General features: G+C 39.5%; 1 protein-coding gene across 1 annotated transcript in view; it reads right to left on the bottom strand.

Moving 5' to 3' along the window:
• Positions 1–18,130, bottom strand: part of serpinf1 (serpin peptidase inhibitor, clade F (alpha-2 antiplasmin, pigment epithelium derived factor), member 1) — a 117,241-nt gene extending 99,111 nt beyond the window's left edge. The window contains exon 1 of the mRNA XM_042076139.1: positions 17,990–18,130. The gene's annotated coding sequence lies outside the window, so the exon portion shown is untranslated. The remainder of the gene's footprint in view (positions 1–17,989) is intronic.
• Between the last annotated feature and the right edge of the window lie 533 nt (positions 18,131–18,663).

Here is an 18,663-nt window from a genome sequence, read left to right as displayed (position 1 = left end):
CTTTGTTTCACTAGTTCACTGGTTTCATTTTGTATGAGATTTTGTGATGTAGGCTAGCCTATGATAAACGGCTTATGGTCAATATGTAACTCAGCTAGGCCTAATGTTAGTTTCCTCAGCCATGTCAGCTAGCCTCAAACTCATTATCTGCTATGGCTGCTAGTGCTAGTGCGGAGTAGCTTACCATGCCAGTGATGTAGCCGATTGTTGAAATCCAACATGGCGGCGCCCGTGTACACTTTCAACGTACAATTTTATCCCTTTTAATAAATTCAGCCATTTTAATCATTGTACCAATCAGAAGAAATAAAATACATCTGTTATATCACCTTTATTTCAAATTCCAGTTCAGTTCATCTTTAAGGGAAGAGGAGAAATAGACTTCTCCGCATAGTCTGTCTGCCTCTTCACCACCTCCATGTCTTGAACTGTCTGTCCACTAGCCACTTTACCATTGTCTTCTGCCTCACTGTTTGCGTGCTTTATTAGCACATATGCACAACCCCTCCCTCCATGCCACAGCCGAACTGTGACCACACTTATAACTTTCTTAACCCTTTATCCGCCAGGGTTTAAAAAATATAAATTGGATTTTTACATCAAAATTTTAAAAGGCCATGGCTTGCAAGTGGTCAGAGATAAAGTCCTACTGTAAATGTGAAAATCATTGAGTATGACCAGAAGTTTATGAAGGGGGTACATTTACTCATCTAATTTGCATATTATGACGTCACTGGATGGCAACCAGCGTGAATTATGCACATTTCAGTAAATGCTAGATGTTGAACATATTTGAGCAGTTTTACTTTCTTTTTTTGTGATTTCACTGACATAACAAATGAACAGGAAAACAGTCACATGTAAACCAACAATAGTAAACTATACTATAATCACAAACTATACAATAAAGTAGCCTGGTCAAATCAGTTCCATATTGTGGGTGACTTTGAAGTTCTTCATAGCCCTATTTTTACAACCCCTGCTGTCTATACCACGTCCATTATGGACACCATCATCACTACTGTCACTGGCACCTCCAGCTATGTTGGGCAGAGGGTCGAAATAAGCATGGTATGCTTAGTGGACACTGTCGAAAAAGACGCACCTCCATTCACAGACGCTCCGTGACTATCAGTCAATAGACGATCGACCATATTCTCCAAAAGGCAGATATTCTCCTTCAGAATCAGAATAGGTGAATAACAGACCCAAGACTTCATCACACGTGAATTTTTTTTTCAACATTTGGTGTATTTCTGCTTAAATTTGTGCAAAACTAAGGCCCGCATCGCTTCTGCGTTATGGAGGGAATGCACGTCTTCTTCGTGTGTTTCTCGCGTGTTTTCACGAACTTCCTGAAAACTTTAAAAAAAAAAAGGTTGAGCTTGAATCGAAGCTCTGGGTGTCTGCCAACTAGTGGTCAAGAGTACAAATGAGATTTTACACTGAACTCGCGTCTATCGTCTGTTTTATTCAGTAATGACGCTTGTCGCAATATTGCGACATGGGCGGTTAGAGGGTTAATATAGTTATTTATACATAGATATATAGACTTTATTCTTGCACTGTTGCACTGTTTGACTTACTCGTTTGACTTACTCATTTGCACCATCACCATGACACTCATTCACAAAGAGCACCTTACCTTACCTTATGCACAGAGGACCACAGGCTGAGTCCCTGCTTCAGTCATTGCAAGCGCACCTGATTGATTAATCACCCACTATGTGGATACTGTTTTTTAGAATTGATTTAGATTAAGTTTTATTTAGTATAATTTGTATTTTAGTATATTAGTATATTCTTTATCTTCTACCATCCTTATTGCTTAGTTGTGTTTTTTTTTATATTATATACTTTTAATTACTTTTTCTGCTGTTAGTGAATGTGTGTGTGTGTGTGTTGTCTGTATGCTACTGTGACCTTGAATTTCCCCTAGGGATCAATAAAGTACCTATCATTATATACAGTCTATTAATGGCACTGAATGGTGTGTGTCTGTCATTGAAACATGATTTCATTGTTTAAAGGTATAGGTAACGATAACACTGTTAATGAATGATGCAGGCCTTTCTTATCTAAGAAGTTCTTAAGTGAGAAAACAAAGAAGTTCCTAAGAAATACGACAGTTCTTAAGAAAATATTGATGAATAGCATTTAAGAACATTCTTAAGGACTTCTTATTTTTCTTCTTAGGAATCTACTTAAGATTTATCTTAAAGGAATTATCCGGAGTAAAATGCACTTTAGATCAATTTACAGATGATTGGGAGTACATACGTTAAGTTGACATCAAAATCATGTCATTCGGATGTGTTTTGAGAAAGTTCGATTTTACCGTTTTTAGGCAAAACTCGTTAGCCTGGAAGTGACCAGGGCATGTCATTTTGCCGCTACAAAACGCTATTTTTATACCTCTTCTACAGTTCCAAACAACATTCCACTTATGTGGTAGTGAGTAGAGGCTCCCTAAAGCCAAACCGAAGTATCCCGAGGTCTTTATGTGGTCGGATAGAGAGTCCAGAATGAATTTCTTCAAGCCAGTACCTTTCCGGAAATGTTGCTGCTGCAGCTGGCATCTTTAGGGGAAAGTCCTTAGGAGACTGTTTTTTAGTTTTTTTTTTAAAACGGCGACGAAATTGTGAATTTCCAGAGCGTGTTACTCCACACTCGCAATCGACTCCTACGGACATTCCCCTAAAGATGCAAGCTGCAGCAGCAATATTTCCGGAAAGGTACTGGCTTGATGAAATTCATTCTGGACTCTATCCGCTGACACCCATTGTGTTCAATGACAAGAACAAGATTCATGCCGGCACCTTGAGCGCTCTAGCGCCACCAACAGGCCAAAGTTGGATGTGCATTCACGCACGTAACTTTTGACCCGTATGGCCGTTTGTCAAAAATGAGGTATTGTTGGAATCCTTGGACCAAGCCGAGTTCAACGCGCCCTATGACGTCAATTTCCGCCATGATGGATTTTCCGCCATTTTGGATTTCATCAAAAAAACTAAAAAGTCTTCACAGGTCACAAATTTTGTCCGATCGACACCAAAGCCGCCAAACAGGAAGTGAACTCAGATCTCGGCAAGGCTTTCACATATCAAAACCAAACGCAGTACATGGGCTCAGGTCCCAATTAGGAGGAGGCTCAACAAATTTGATGACTTTTGACCTACAGGTGGCGCTATAATTAACAAAAGTACGTTTTGGCCTCTATGGGGTGATGTGTTTGAAATTAAAACATATTAGTGATCTCTGTTAATACTTTGGGAGGTCCTTAGGCTGACACATATCAACTTTTGACATTAACATAATTGATTGGACGGCCATATTGGATTTCATTAAAAACACTTAAAAGTTTTCACAGGTCACAAATTTCATCCAATTTTCACGAAACTTGGCACAGATGATCTTCAGACCATGCCTCACAAATGCAGTGCATTTTGGACCTTTATTCAAAACAAGTCAGCCGTGACGAACAATCGAAATTGGCGGTAAAGCCTCCAAACAGGAAGTGAAATGTTATCTCCGCCAAGCTTTCACATATCAAAACCAAACTCGGTACATGGGCTCAGGACCCAATTAGGAGAAGGCTCAATAAATTTGGCGACTTTTGACCACTATGGGGGCGCTATAATCACAGGAAGTATGCTCATATCTCAGCAACACTTTCACATATCAAAATCAAACTTGGTATATGGACTTGGGACCCCATCCTGAGGACACACAATCATTTTGGTGACCTTCGACCACTAGGGGGGCGCTACAGTTAAAGGAAGTTAGCTCCTATCTCAGCAACGCTTTCACGTATCAAAACCAAACTTGGTACATGGACTTGGGACCCCATCCTGGGGACGCACAATACATTTGGTAACTTTTGACCACTAGGGGTGCTATAATTAGCTAGACTTTCTCGTATCAACACCAAACTTGGTAGGTGGATTCGTGGCCACAACCTTAGGATGCAATCAACAAATCACTTGAAGTAGGCTCATATCTCAGCAATCCCAATCCAATCCAGTCCATTCCAATCCAGTCGGCTCATATCTCAGCAATCCCAATCCAGTCCAATCAAATCCAATCCAATCCAGTCCAATCCAATCAACAATCACATGAAGTAGGCTCGTATCTCAGCAATCCCAATCCAATCCAATCTAGTCCATTCCAATCCAGTCGGCTCATATCTCAGCAATCCCAATCCAGTACAATTCAATCCAATCCAATCAACAATCACATGAAGTAGGCTCATATCTCAGCAATCTCAATCCAATACAATCCAATCCAGTCCAATTCAATCCAATCCAATCCAATCCAGTCCAATTCAATCCAATCAACAATCACATGAAGTAGGCTCATATCTCAGCAATCCCAATCCAGTCCAACCAAATCCAATCCAGTCCAGTCCAATCTAATCCAGAATCCAGTCCAGTCCAATTCAGTGTTGGAACGTGTTGGAGACCCATGGTGTAGCGAGACAAGGGCTTTATGCCGCTGTTGTGTAATTTATTGTCTTTAATCATGTTTAGGCTATTTTTGTTCGGGACAAACAACAACATAGATCAACACTGCCATCTACTGGATTAGAAAGTCTGTCAGCAGGCAAATTAGAGGTAGGCTATTTGTGGATCTGGGTGGCTCCTCTGCGCAAAGATTGTCTCAAAAACACGTGTACTGAATCCACAAATGCGAAAACGAAAACTCTGTGTGCTGGTGATCCACAAATGGAAAATTAGTGTAAAAAATTTCACAAAGGCAATTTTCAGTTTCACAAATGCCATTTCATTTACAAATACACATCTACATTGTGAAAACCAATTTACAAGTTACAAATATGTTTTTTTTTTTTACGTGTGGATTTGTGTGACATTCATGCGAAGAACGTCTCAAAAACACGTAACTTTGGAAAGCGAAGAATGCGTGTGTTGGTGATCCACAAATGCAGAATCACATTTCACAAATGAAATTTTTCGGTTTTACAAATGCCATTTTGTTTACAAATGCACATCTATATTTGTAAAAATCAATATACGAGTTACAAATATGATTTTTTTATTTGTAGATATCAAAACACACATGCAAATCAAGAAATATTTGTGGATCCCCTCTGCGCATATACAAATATTATTGAGACAAATTTAGCTCTATAGCTTTGTTGCTGTTGAAATTCTAAGTAGCCTACCCTTGGGTGAACTTCGTCTTTGTAATGTGGTTTGATAGTCTCTTGAACAATGTGTTTGCTCGACCATTTTATTGTGAGCCCTGTATGTGTTTAGCTTGGTTTCTTGATGGCTAGCTCGCTAGCTATTGGGGGTTTAGCGTAGCAGTCACTTGCTACGGAAGCTGCAGGGGGAGCTGTGCAGTGAAAAATGCGAGCCCAAATCCGGCGAAAACCCAGAAACAGCGAGGGAATTACCAGACCTGCATAGTGCTTCTTTAAAACACAATATTTTTTTTGAACATGTTACGCCAGTGTTGAAGTATTTGGATTCCCAGTGCTGGTAGGCATTTTAACAGCAACTAGTCTATGCGCAAAACATACATCCATATAAGAAGCTTAATTAGCGATATGGTGCGGTAATGGTTCCGTATATAGCCTTTTTGACAGCTCAAGAATATCACTGCAGCATAGGTATGTTTGTCACCTACGTATTTATGTTTTTACAAGCAAACTTTTAACATGAGCTTCAAATTCATTGTGATGCTATAATGTATGAGCCTACACATGAAAGATTAATGTCATTATGGAGTTCGGATGTTATCAGAACATAGACTACCGTGAAACAAAGTTTTCACATTACAACTTTGCTGATAACATTTACAATAGATGCCAGTTAGCGCATTAGCAAGTTTTTGTGTCAACAAGAGCTTGTGACATTGTTTTAAAGTAGGCTACTTGGCAATGACATGGGCTCACGTGAGCTGTCAAACACGGTCCACTAGCCCAGTGTTTCCCAAACTTTTTTTCTGGGGACCCACTTTTTAAAAATGACAGACCATCGCGACCCATTTCACTTCAAATCTACCCTGCAACCACCAATATTGTTTTAGGCCACAGGTTCTCCAACTTTTCTATGCCTTCCCCAACCATACATTGCTATAGGATCTAGATAGATATAGATAGATCCTGCTTTGAACACGGTTGTGTTGCATTTTGAGCACCATCAGCATGAAAAATTGGAAATGACTACTGAAAAGATACGCGATCGTCATTTGTCAGCATAGTAAGCTGTTCCTGTATTTCTAAAAAAAAATGTTGTAGGCTACGTTGCGTTGCAGACAAATGGGTCCATAACTCTATGGACGTCAATTCCGATGTAAACAGCAAATAACTCAAGTCGTTATATTGCATTGTTGTATTATATTATATTGTATAGTCGTTATATCAGAACAAGAGGCGCAATTTTGCGCAATAGCCGGAAGAATGCGCCTTTACTTTGGAGTTAGCGAGGTAGAAAACGAGAGAAATAGTGTTTAAAATGTCCATTTAAATTGTAGCCTAATGCACTGTTGTGCATTTTAAATCCGAAATAAGAATGTGAGGAGGTTGCTATTAACTTTAAAGATTGCATCTACAATCGAAACTATCTACTTGCAAATTGAATGGCCTTATGTCCGGTCTATGGATGTCTGCTTTAGTTGACAGCACGTTCATTAGATTTTAATCGGTAAAGTTGAGGAGCTGGTATCTGTTAATGTTCGTGCCCCTTGTAGTTTGCAACTGCGAGGTACATGGCAGGCGCCCCACAGAACGGTTTCATTTTGAGAGGTAGATATCCATGCTCTGGCACCCCCTCTGCGATGCGTTCGTCCCCTAGTTTCATGCGCCAGTTTCATGAGCTTTTAGATAGATAGATAGATAGATACTTTATTGATCCCCAGGAGAAATTCAAGAACAATTTATGACAAAACTGTGACTGTGGTAGTTAACAAACTACATCCTAATAGAAAACTGTTAGCTTTCCTGGTATCAAATGACAAATGGTATCAGTTAGGCCTATAACACAACATAAATTGTGCTGGCGACCCAAATAAAATCTCCTGCGACCCACCCGTGGGTCGTGACCCAGACTTTGGGAAACACTGCACAGCCTATGTGGTGCACCCCTCTGCTTTAAGCTTATCTTGAAGTGTTTATGTTAGCTAACTGTATATAGAATGTGGTGCTATCAAAGTAAGATGCTACAGATGGCGCATGACATGCAGTGAGACCTCGTATTTAAAAACACAAAAAATGCCGGAGACTTATGGCATTGAAATGAGGCACTGAAATCCACATTGTTATTCAATGTCGTTACTACCGTCTGTCTCAGTGCCGGTTACCTATTGGAACAGCCCAACCCTATGAGGGATGCATAAGCCTGGCTCTTTGCCGTTGTGGTCAAGCTGCAGATTTATTACCCCGGAGACCCAGGTTTGGGAACGGGTAGGATGACGGCTCTCCTCCTTTGCTGCACTTGTCTAACATATAGTGATAAAACTCTTGTGTGAGAACTACCACACTTGGTTCAAACTTTCAGCTTGTTTACATTTCTGTCAAAAGTTATTAACAGTCTGTTTGTGAAGCAAGTTGAAACTTATTTTTCAGTGTATTTTGAGTGCATTATTGTTGTATTTTTGAGTGCATTATTGTTGTTCTTTTGAAAGAGCAACAGGTTGTTGTCTCTATATGTAGTTGTTTTCTCTCTATACTTTAACACTATATAGTACTATTGATATATTTATTAATACTTACCATCATGACTTATAACAATACTAATAATACCCACTCTATGGGCTATATCTTGCACTTTAACCCAATTGACTTCGCGCAAATCGCTTTGTGGGCGGATCTTGGGCGCTGTCTCTATTTTACCGGCGGGATATTGACTGTTACGCCCGACACAAATCTAAAATGGGGTGGTCTGTAGCAGCTACATTATTCATGGGTGTGGTTTGGGCGTAACGTGCAATAAACCAATCAGAGCGTCATCTCACATTCCCTTTAACAACAGGCACGCTTGTTCCATAGCGGATTGCTATTATGATGACGGATTTGCCAGGCGCAACCAGGAACGGTTCAGAGTGCTATAGTCAGTTGTGAAGAGTTTGCTATTGATTTTTCCTCTTGACAAAATGTAATACAGAAATGTCACTTTCCGATGTTTTGGGATCACTGTCACTGAATCACGAGCTTATGAATGCATGGTGATATTTTTGCAATGTAATCTAACATTACCTCACTATAGACAATGCAGATCTGCCAGATAAGCTCTCCTCTCCCGTGCTGCTGCTGGGGCATTTGGGTTAAATGGAATCGGCATGCAGTTCGTCTCATTAAGTCCTCTAATATTTCCTAATTTATGTCATCAACACATCCGTGATTCGTGGAAATGTGTTCGCAACACAGGCGCCCAAGCAAGAGCTCCTGCAGGTGTAAGCTACGGCTGTACTAGAAACACTTTCCAAGTTGACCTAACTTTCCAATTCTGCACAGTATCCCATTAACTGCATGACAGTGGGCCATTTACAATATTTATTTTATGTAAAGTAAAGTTTGTAAACACGTTATCATCAACTTAATGCACGCACAACTTTTGTTTGAGCAGGAGAGAGAATAACAATGAATAGACGCAGCAACTACAAAAATTGTAGCGAAGGCTACTTGCTGCTTTATTTTACTGTCTATGGTTGCTGGTTAACAGCACATAATAAGCTTAAGCGAATTCACATACTCAAGACTTCAAGGCCATCATGGATATAAAACGTTTTTTGAAAACAACGAAAGGATGGAGGGAACATAGCAAAGTTTTGGAGTTATTTCAGATGGGATACAACAAGGTAGGCAAATTTGTGGTGCTTGTCAAAACCTTAGCGCAGCTGGAGTAATGCTTATAGGCTGATGTTAAAGCGCACACGATGTTTAAAGCCATACACAACGGTAAATTGGAACAAAACTAAAAGGTAACTTCAGCCTTTATAGGGCTGTATAAAGTTGTCCAAATTAATAGGTCGTAATTAGGCGTTGTTGTAAAGATATTGCATGTAGATGTACTAGGCTATATAGGCTACTAAATTTTTAGTTGACCAATGCACAAACAAAGCCGGAACAGGACAAATATTTTCAAGGCTTTGAATGTTTCCATCTGTGCACAGGGTGTCTGTAGATCGGTGTGCATAGTATTCATTTCTGCAGGTCTGTGGCCATGTATGCGCCCTTAAAATAGCATCTTAATTCGCTGAAACGCCCCCGTGGGCTCACATGTACCTGTGGAGGGAAAATTCCAGTATGCGCTGACTGCAAAATAGGAAAGACAAAAGCGCGAGTATACAAAGTCAATTGCACTGGTGTGCAAAATAGAGCCTTATATCTCTCTTTCTTCCCCCTTACCTCACTTGTGAGGTAAACCATTCCAGTCATCAGCCATCCTGTGTTTGGCCCTCATCGCAACTGAAGTCCCATCCCCATGACTGCCCTACCATCGCCTGTTGCTGTCCCCTTGCCCGGATTCCTGGCCCGTTCAGCCTTGTGACACACTACTTGCCCCATGACAACTCCTAATCCCTACGGACAATTAATTCCCTACAATGGACTATTTGAACTTTCTGACATTAAATAGGATTCATGCATTATCATACTGGATATGTAACCATCCTACCTCTTTGTATTATATACCTCAGGTTGCTTTGAACACCATGTTCTATTTTCTACAGCTAACTAACCTATTCATTTATCATGTATACAGACCTTACTGCCCTGTAACTGACCTTAGGCAGATGGGTCAGGCCCTTGAGTTGTGGATCTGCTCGAGGTTTCTTCCTATATGTGTCTCCAATTCTAGGGAGTTTTTCCTTTCCCCTGTTACTCATGGGCTCTCTCTAAATGTTTAACACTCTGTATACTGCCATGAGACATAGTGTTGTCACGATACCAAAATTATGACTTTGATACGATACCTGCCATAAATATCACGATGCTCAATACTGAAACGATACTACAGCGAAATCCTAAGATATCTGGAAAAGAAACGACTCATACCTCCTCCAAGTGTATTGAATCATTTGTGTTGAATTCGGTGCACTTTTGTAGTGTGCAGGTCAACTCTGGGTTCTAAACTTCCTACATAATTATCATTTTTTATAGTCAGTAAAATAGTAGGCCTACTTTGTGTGATTAAGTCCTTTATTGTTTGTTATAGTTCATTTACATTGTGTTGTTTTGGCAATAAAGTAGCTTAGCCAAACTAGGCTAGATCAAGGTCAGTGTTGAAATTACTGCATGCAAATCACTGAATGCTATGCAGAGGGGCCTAAGCTTTAGGCCATCTGATGTACAGTATAGGCTACCCTAGGCCGTCCCGTGTTCATGGGATTTCTTTGACAGTTGCAAAGGTAGAAATGTGAGGATAGTCTTCTTTGCGCCCAGTGTACAAGTACGACATTCCAACCACTCAGGTCTTCGTCTGATAGGCGTCATTAGCCTACCTGTTGCAATATATCTGTGTGCATTCCTACATTACGTCTATTTCTTCGATAACATGATTTGCTACCACGTAACAATAAGCCGCTATTATTATTAGGACTCAACACGCTTTGGTGGTATTATATGCTGTGGGCTTTAATTAGCGCATTTCGGGTATCCTATCCTACATCTGGCCAATAATTATTAAACAAATTGCAGTCTACATGCCATGACAAATATTACCAGTAGTACTGACCGAACATGAAATAGATTGTTTACAAGTTTTTATTTTAATTTTAGTTTAATTTTATTCTGGCGTGAACTTTGCGCTTCATCGCGTTAGCACCCTATGATTACAGCTCGTTATGTCTCGTCAAAATGATTACAGCTCGTTATGTCTCGTCAAAATGCATTGATGAAGGAAGGTTCGCTTTATCCCAGAGAACCATATGCTCGTTTCACTTAGGCTAGACTAAAACAGAAGAGAAGAACTTGGCACTAACTATGTAGTCGTGTTTTCTATAGCATATTCGTTAACCTGTCGTTTTTTGAACTCTTTAAAAATGTTGGGATATGTCTGCGAGGTGTTTAGCCAAGTTCCATGCGTAGCCTACTGCTTTTAAATGACTTTGAAACATATTTTACAAACGGGCCTCTGTGTATCTGATGGCTTGCCTTCACTATTCGCGATGCATCCGAAATAGTTGCAGATTTCACTTCACCTTTTGTTTTATCCACAAGGCCGAGGACTGTCGGCAAAGAACTATGTTGACGTTGGCTGCGCACTCACTCACTCAGAGCTGCCTGCTTGACACGCCCACTTGCCTAGATGCGTGCAAGGAGCAGTGAGAGCAGCAGTTCACAAACACAGAACGTTGTAAAGTATCGATTCTAAAAACGTCGAAAATCGTATCGTTTTTTGCGTGAAGGCATCGTGATACCTTTTTAGTATCGATACACCGTGCAACACTAATGAGACATGTGTAATGTTTTGTCGCTCTATAAGTGAAATTACATTGAAATTGTTGTGCTTTCCTGTCTAGATACTAGTGTAACTAAAGTGCATTTTGAGTGAAAATGCTAAATTTGACGGGCAAATCAGTTTCCATGTCCGGCTGCGCTCGCCGCTAGATTGCTCTTGGTTGAGGTAATGTCCCTAAACAAGATTTTTGTTGTGGCACAAAACACTTATGATTTACAGCGTGCCGCGGTCAAAGTTCAACATGTTTCAACTTTGACCGCTGCACGTGCAATAGCGGCTCAGCAGCAAAATGGCGCTTGCCCAGTTCTTGCACGCGCAAGTCATTGACAATAATAAGTGTCATAGTGCAGCACTGCCGCTTCCACGTACAATGTGAACAAAAAACAATCCTTTTGGTATTTATGTAGTATGTGATTCCAGCAGTGTAGAAAAATTATATTAACATCATAGAAACATTGTAAAATAATCTAAATAGATTAAGAAAGCTACCACTATGGTCACCAACATGATTAGATTGAGGCCCCGTTTAAAGGAAGGGAAGACGCAGATATTTCCCTGCAGTTTGGCCTATCATTTACATGAAAACCCTGTTGTAAAACGGTTTTATGTTACCGGTTATGTGTTGTTGTGTCAACTGGGAGAAACGGGGTTTTAGGTTCTCAAACGTCACATTACGTGCCAGAAAATGCTTAACGTCATGTGAGTGCCCTACAGTTTGTTTGGCTACTGATCATGGATGCTATTAAGATGGTACTCATTTTTACGTTTGTGCAAACACATTTGGCCTGTTTGCATTTGCAAATACAGTTCAAAATAGAAATAGGAAGTGATTTGTTGCTGTTGTTGTTTTTTTTCGGGATTCTGATTGGCTAACGTGGGATTGAGTTTCTCCTTACACTGCCAACGACAGGTTTGGCATGCTCTTGACGGAATATATACACGGGGAAACTTCTCTGAAAACTGACAGGTGTGCACGATGTTATTTTTGAAAACGGAAAGGGTGAAATGTCTGTTTATGAAAATAGCCTGCCATGTATAAACGTAGCCTGATTTGTTTAGATTCAGTAAAATTGCTACCTTGACAACGCCATGTCATGGCTTTGGTACTCTATTGGGAACAATGTGCATTCATTCTAAAATTATTACTATATATACCTTTATATTGTCTTGATAACCAAATTTGTTGAAAACACCTATGAAAAATTGCCCTCCATTTCCAATCGACTACTACAGTAGGCTATTCATTAAACGTTTATCAACAAGTAAACAACGAGTATATGGTAATAATTATAAGGCTATCACAATTAAAATGACAACCATATGGTATTAGGCAGAGAATCTGTTGTGTTTTGTGAGCAAATACATTTAGCAAATAGTATATAAATGGAATAAAGCTCTTTAAAAACTCACATTGAGGTCTTATTTGAATGACAGCTGGTTGAACCAATAAGACATCATAATTAACATTACAATGAACTAAGCCTGGCTGTTAGCCTGGTCAGGGCCGGGCTAGGTGCACAGAGCAAATCCCCATGATAACTTATATTAGGGGTGGGCGATATAGACAAAAAAATAATATCTCGATATTTTTTGTGATTTTGACGATAACGATAATTAGTCGATATCCTTTAAAAAATTGTTTTTGTTAAAGTCTGATTTACTTTACAGCTCATTATTTATGAATAGCATCATTACATAATAATAATAATAATAATAACCAATAACCTAACCTGTGACTTTTTAACCAAATCAACCAATGCATTGTCACTCTATGACACATTTCCAATTCTGCCCCCACTTGTGTGTGTGGCAATGACATGGTCTAGCCAGCTACATTAGAGAAGATGAATAGGCCTAACAGTTTCCCAAGAGAAAGTCTGAAGCTGAAGTTTCTTTCAAACCTTTACATAGGATTCACTGTAAAACTAAGAGCAGACCAACAGAGTAGCCTACATCTCAGTTATTTCCTTCTATGTTTTGTTTTAGAGCAATCACGTAGGCTAGCATTCCAAGTTACAGAATAGAAACTAATGCGTTAGCTTATGGCTAATGTATATGAGAAATCCCATAGAGATGCTAACGGTTAGCATAATCGGTAAACATAGATATTTAGAGCGAACTTCAGTCCATTTACAAAATTGTTACATGAGTGGTAATTTTTTACAACTGACTATTAAAATACTCAAAGGCTAATACCGTGTAGGAAAAAACGTGACTGTCTCATCAATGCTACTTGAACAGAAGTAGCCGCATAAAATCCCAAGTAGGCTACTCTCGCTGCACAAAATAAACATTAGGCTGCGTGGGACAACGTTGTGACCCACTAGTGATCACTGGCACTTCTCCCGCATAGCCTACCTCCTGGGAATGTATGAGTCTTCAGTGCGTGATTTCGAGTGATTTTCCCCATAAGTAATTTAAATACTCGATAATGTCAATTTGCACATCGTTACACGCTTAAAAGTCTTCAAATCTTCAAGCTCATTATATGCCGAGAGCTCAAATATTAGAACAATATTAATCAAATATAATATGTAAAAACAAATAATGATTGATACCAAATGCATACAAAACAAGTTTTTACCACCCTTAAAGTCACTCTTTTTGCCCGGTATAGTTCCATGTTAAATTAGCCTAGAAAATCGCCATGTTTCATTTTCCATTAGTCTTATTAAACTTTTTAACTTGAGAAGAGACAAGTTATACATAGGAAAATTAGCAGAAATCTTAGTCATTTTTATATGTGATGCTAGCAAGCGAGATGCTAATGGTCTAATCCAATTCAATGATCTATCAGGCTGGAGCTAAAAGTGGTATCGCCAGACTCAGAGAACGGCTGGATGAACTTGAGAAAGGTAAAAATCAATTGTTTATTGGAGGTGGAAAATGAGTGTAATTCCCCAAATGTTAGAATATCCCTTTAACATAGGGGTCAAATACTTATTGCCCATGTAATGGAACATTTATTTATGATACATTCTTCATTCACTAAGAATAATGGTGTCCTTAAAGGTTGGATTTTTACTCATTTTTTTTAATTAAGGCATTCAATTTCTAACCAATGATTTTATATTCCTCTTTTTAGTCAACTTTAACATGGGTTCAAATACTTATTCTCCCCACTGTATGCTTGTCAAAATGTTAGGAAGAGCTGGATGTGTGGATGAATGAAGCACAAGTATGCTTTACTAATTGTGTGAAGACTGAGACTGAAAGCTACATGGAAAATATGCACCAAACAAGCTACTTTGAAATTTTGCTGTTTTCATGAATACAAAAGTTGACATGACCCTCCCCTATTTTCCTCCGGTGGTCCATTCCATATACTGAACGTGTGATGAATACGAGTGAGACTCAGATGCGGAGAACAGATTTTTATAAGTTAGAAACAGGGCAAATCCAGTGGCAAAATCCAGGTACACAATCCAGGTCATACACAGTTTCACAGGTAAAGGCTAACAATCCAAAAACACAGGTCCAAGAGTCGAAGTCAGGGTACGGAACAAGGTCAAAGAACAATAATGTTGTTAACTAGCAATACGATATTCACACAGCTTAGTAAGTTCAAACAGTAACAATACCTCACGCTGAGGCAAGGGAGACAGTCATTATAAAGCCAGTGGCTAATTAGTTGAAAGGCTGCCGGTGGTTAGAACTCCGGCGAAGCTGAGCAGGACTGGAGTGGGCGTGGTCGACGCAGTCGACGGGACAGAGACGGCTGTTCCCGCTGAACAGGTGTTACAGAACGGTCCCTTATAAACTTTCATTATTTAAACAAATTACTGTATATGAAGAGCCTTTCATTAGGAATCTAGATAGTTAGGCCTATTCAATACAAAATGTCCCACCTTGATTACAACCTTGTTATGGGAGAACATTTTCACATGTTAAAAATGTTAATTAAAAAATGAAAAATGACTATCGGCCGGTATATCTCAAATATCGAAATCGGTAGGTTATAAGGCCATATTGGTCAGGCTCTATAGGAGATGGAGACAAATTGACATACACACACCAAATGTGCACACACACACACACACACACACACACACACACACATTTAGACACACACATACACACACACACAGGCATGCAATACAAGCATACGCCAAAGTTGCAAGAGTAGGGGGTGGAGTAAGAGATGGAGACAAATTGACAAGTGTGACAAGCGGGCGAGGATGAACAGGACTTACTGGCGGTCATATTTTGTGCCACTATGCGGTACATCTAGTTTTAATAAAGGTATTACATTTGTATGGTTTTGCTGTTGTTTCAGATGGAGGATGACAAGACCTACACAGACCTTATTGCAAGCCTGAAGAGGAAGAGGTAGCTGACTGCTGATGACCTTGCGCTCACAATGCTGAAGACAATGAAGGGATGGAAGGAAGAAAGTGCGTAGGGTGGTGCAGACTGCCACTGTGTGAAATAGATTTTTTATGTTGTTTTTTACTCACTTATTGTCTCAGATTTGGTTTTACAAACCAGATGGGAGCTGGGCTTAGTAGACCGTCATATGCAAACAGTGCAGGGGCATGGAACGAAGAGACCCCAGACGAGTACAGCAGGAGCCACAGAGAAATTGTTGGCTTTGTTATAAAAAGACTTAAATAATAAAACTAAAGTAGCTTGTATGGCCCGGGAGTGTATCGGTAGGTGACTTTGTTTTATTGGTAAAATTGCTCTCAGATTTGGCATTCTGCAGAAGAGGATGTGTTTCGTGATGTGTCATAGCTCTTCTGTGTTCAACCTTCAGACAAAATCCAGACTGGAATATCCTGGAATTGAGTTGCCACTATCTTCTCAAGAACTTTGGAGAGAAAAGGCAAGTTGGAAATAGGCCTGTATTGTTGAAGTTGTCCAATCCAGGTTTTTTCAGCATTGGTCTGACAATAGCAGTTTAAAAGGATGGAGGTACAGTGCCAGAGAGAAGAGAGGTGTGAAATATTGATGTAATCATCGGAGCAATAGATGGCAGGCAGCTCCAGACTTGTTGGAAGAGGGTCCAGCTGACAGGTGGAGGAATTGCACTTTTTGATGAGGCCACAGATGGTAGTTTCAGCAGGGAGACTGAATTCACAGAGTTCATTGATGGAAGATGAGCCCAGAGTGCTCAGTGAGCATGGTTTTCATATTATACTGATTTATATGAGGAAGTTCAATCAAATGTATTTTATATCTCTATTCAGAAATGGTCTTAAATAAATATATAGTATATTTACTTCCTGTGTCACTGGTAATGACTGTAGCATTTGCTTATATACAAATAAATGGTTTATTCTTATAGACCAAATAAATCTAAACCATTGTGTCTGACTTCAATTTTAGTTATAAATCCCGTTTCCTGCATTTTTTTTACACTGATTTTTTACAATGTTAAATAACCAACAACTTGCTGAACATGTCATACACTCTAGAGTTTTCTCTATCATGTAGAGAAATAAGATGAAAATTCATTTTTAGGTGAATGAAATGAAATTTTGAGAAATTTTGGAAATACATTTGGAGAGGATTTTCAAAAGACTATTCATTACTATATCAACATACCAAATGTATTTTACATCATATCATAGAACTGATCGTTCTGATCACAATAATATCTAATTGATGGTATGTATTATACTTAACAAATACGGTTTTTTGTGTAAGGTGGTCATCCAGTACCAAAAATGGAATTCAGCGTGTGTTGCGAACTATTTGTTTCTCAGCAAAACCGGGACTTATATTCCCAATAATGACTGGCGTTCTATACATTAGGCTATCCCTTACTTAATGCAGCATAGTTGCAGCTGCAACTGAACTGTTTAAACCCCTCCCTCTGTTACATTTGGAAAAGTGGCTCTTTAGAATGACGTTAAGGCTAGCAGTGAACACGTCCCGAAATTCTTCTCCAGACAGGCCTATAATCTTTAACAGACACACAATGGTGGATTGCAAATAAAAATCCCTTTTATATAAACCACAGGACACACTTTGCCAAATAGGCTATGCTTGAGTGGCATTCAATAAAGCTGCACATATTTCTACACATTTCACACTGGCTTAAAAAAAACTTTAATATCAGACTGCTGTAGGCCTACGCCAACCTAACGCTAAGATTGCGACCATGGAATATCATACTGATAGGCTATAGCCCCTTGAAAAGTCGATTTCGGTTTCCAAACGTTAGCGATTTCTCCACGACATTAACATACGCCTACAATAGCCGAGATCACTAAGATAGAATACATTCTAGTAAATGTAGGCTACACACAACACAAATGCTAAACGTGTGTAGCCTATATGTTGTGTCGTATATGTTTGCAACTGTCCCATGGCAGAGGAACTGATGCGTCTTGCTCGATTCCTGCCTAATTGCTTTTATTTTATTTTTCGTACTTCAGAGAGCAATAGCAACAGCAGAATTAAGGTCTGTTGTGCCGTTAGAGGTTTTCGACTAACTAAAAAAAGTTAAGCTGACTGTTTTTACTATAGAATTTCCCAAACCCAAATCGTATATCAAAAGGCGTGCATGTGCGCAAAGTATGGCACAAACTGCAAATATAAATAGGATACAATTGACTGACCTGACACCACTATCTCGCCGTCTCAGGGCACGTTGCAAAAGCCAGCGTAGGCTTCAGCGAAAGCTCCTCGCCACGTTTCAAGTAATGGAGTCACGTGGTCTTTGGATATTGTGTTTAGCCCTCACTAGTCACTAGAATAATACGACAAACGGGTCCTGGGACAGCGAATTGTTGGAATCACATGACTCAGGACCAGTTGACCATTTCACAACAGTAGGGTTTTTAAAATGTGGAGGCCTTGAATTGACTCTGACTCAGGCTCCGAGACTCATGAACAATCTGTATTTCATGCAATTATTGCTTCTTTTTTTGTGATCAATTTTTTATTAACAACATTTATATCATTCAGACATACAGAATAACTTACATAACATGTCAAATGGTGTAAAAGACAAAAAACACAAAAAACATCTCCCACCCCCCACCCTCTGCGGTCACAAAACGAAACAGTCAAGACTTTGCATTAGCACTATGACATCACAATGGAGTAATTGACTTGATTTGCACCTGTATCAACTTCCAGCTGCTCAACTAGGATCCATCAAAGGGCCAGTTAAACTGATTGCACCTGTATCAACTGCTTTCTGCTTAACTAGGCCAACTCTCTCTGTGTCTCTATTCTACAAGGATATAAGGCACATTCCATCCAACTTTCTATCCATTCATCCTCTTCA

This window comes from Alosa sapidissima, chromosome 21 (genome assembly GCF_018492685.1).
Source record: "Alosa sapidissima isolate fAloSap1 chromosome 21, fAloSap1.pri, whole genome shotgun sequence".
Taxonomy (NCBI): Eukaryota; Metazoa; Chordata; class Actinopteri; order Clupeiformes; family Clupeidae; genus Alosa; species Alosa sapidissima.
The sequence above is the reverse complement of the archived record's forward strand: the minus strand, read 5'-3'. Positions and strand labels throughout refer to the sequence as shown.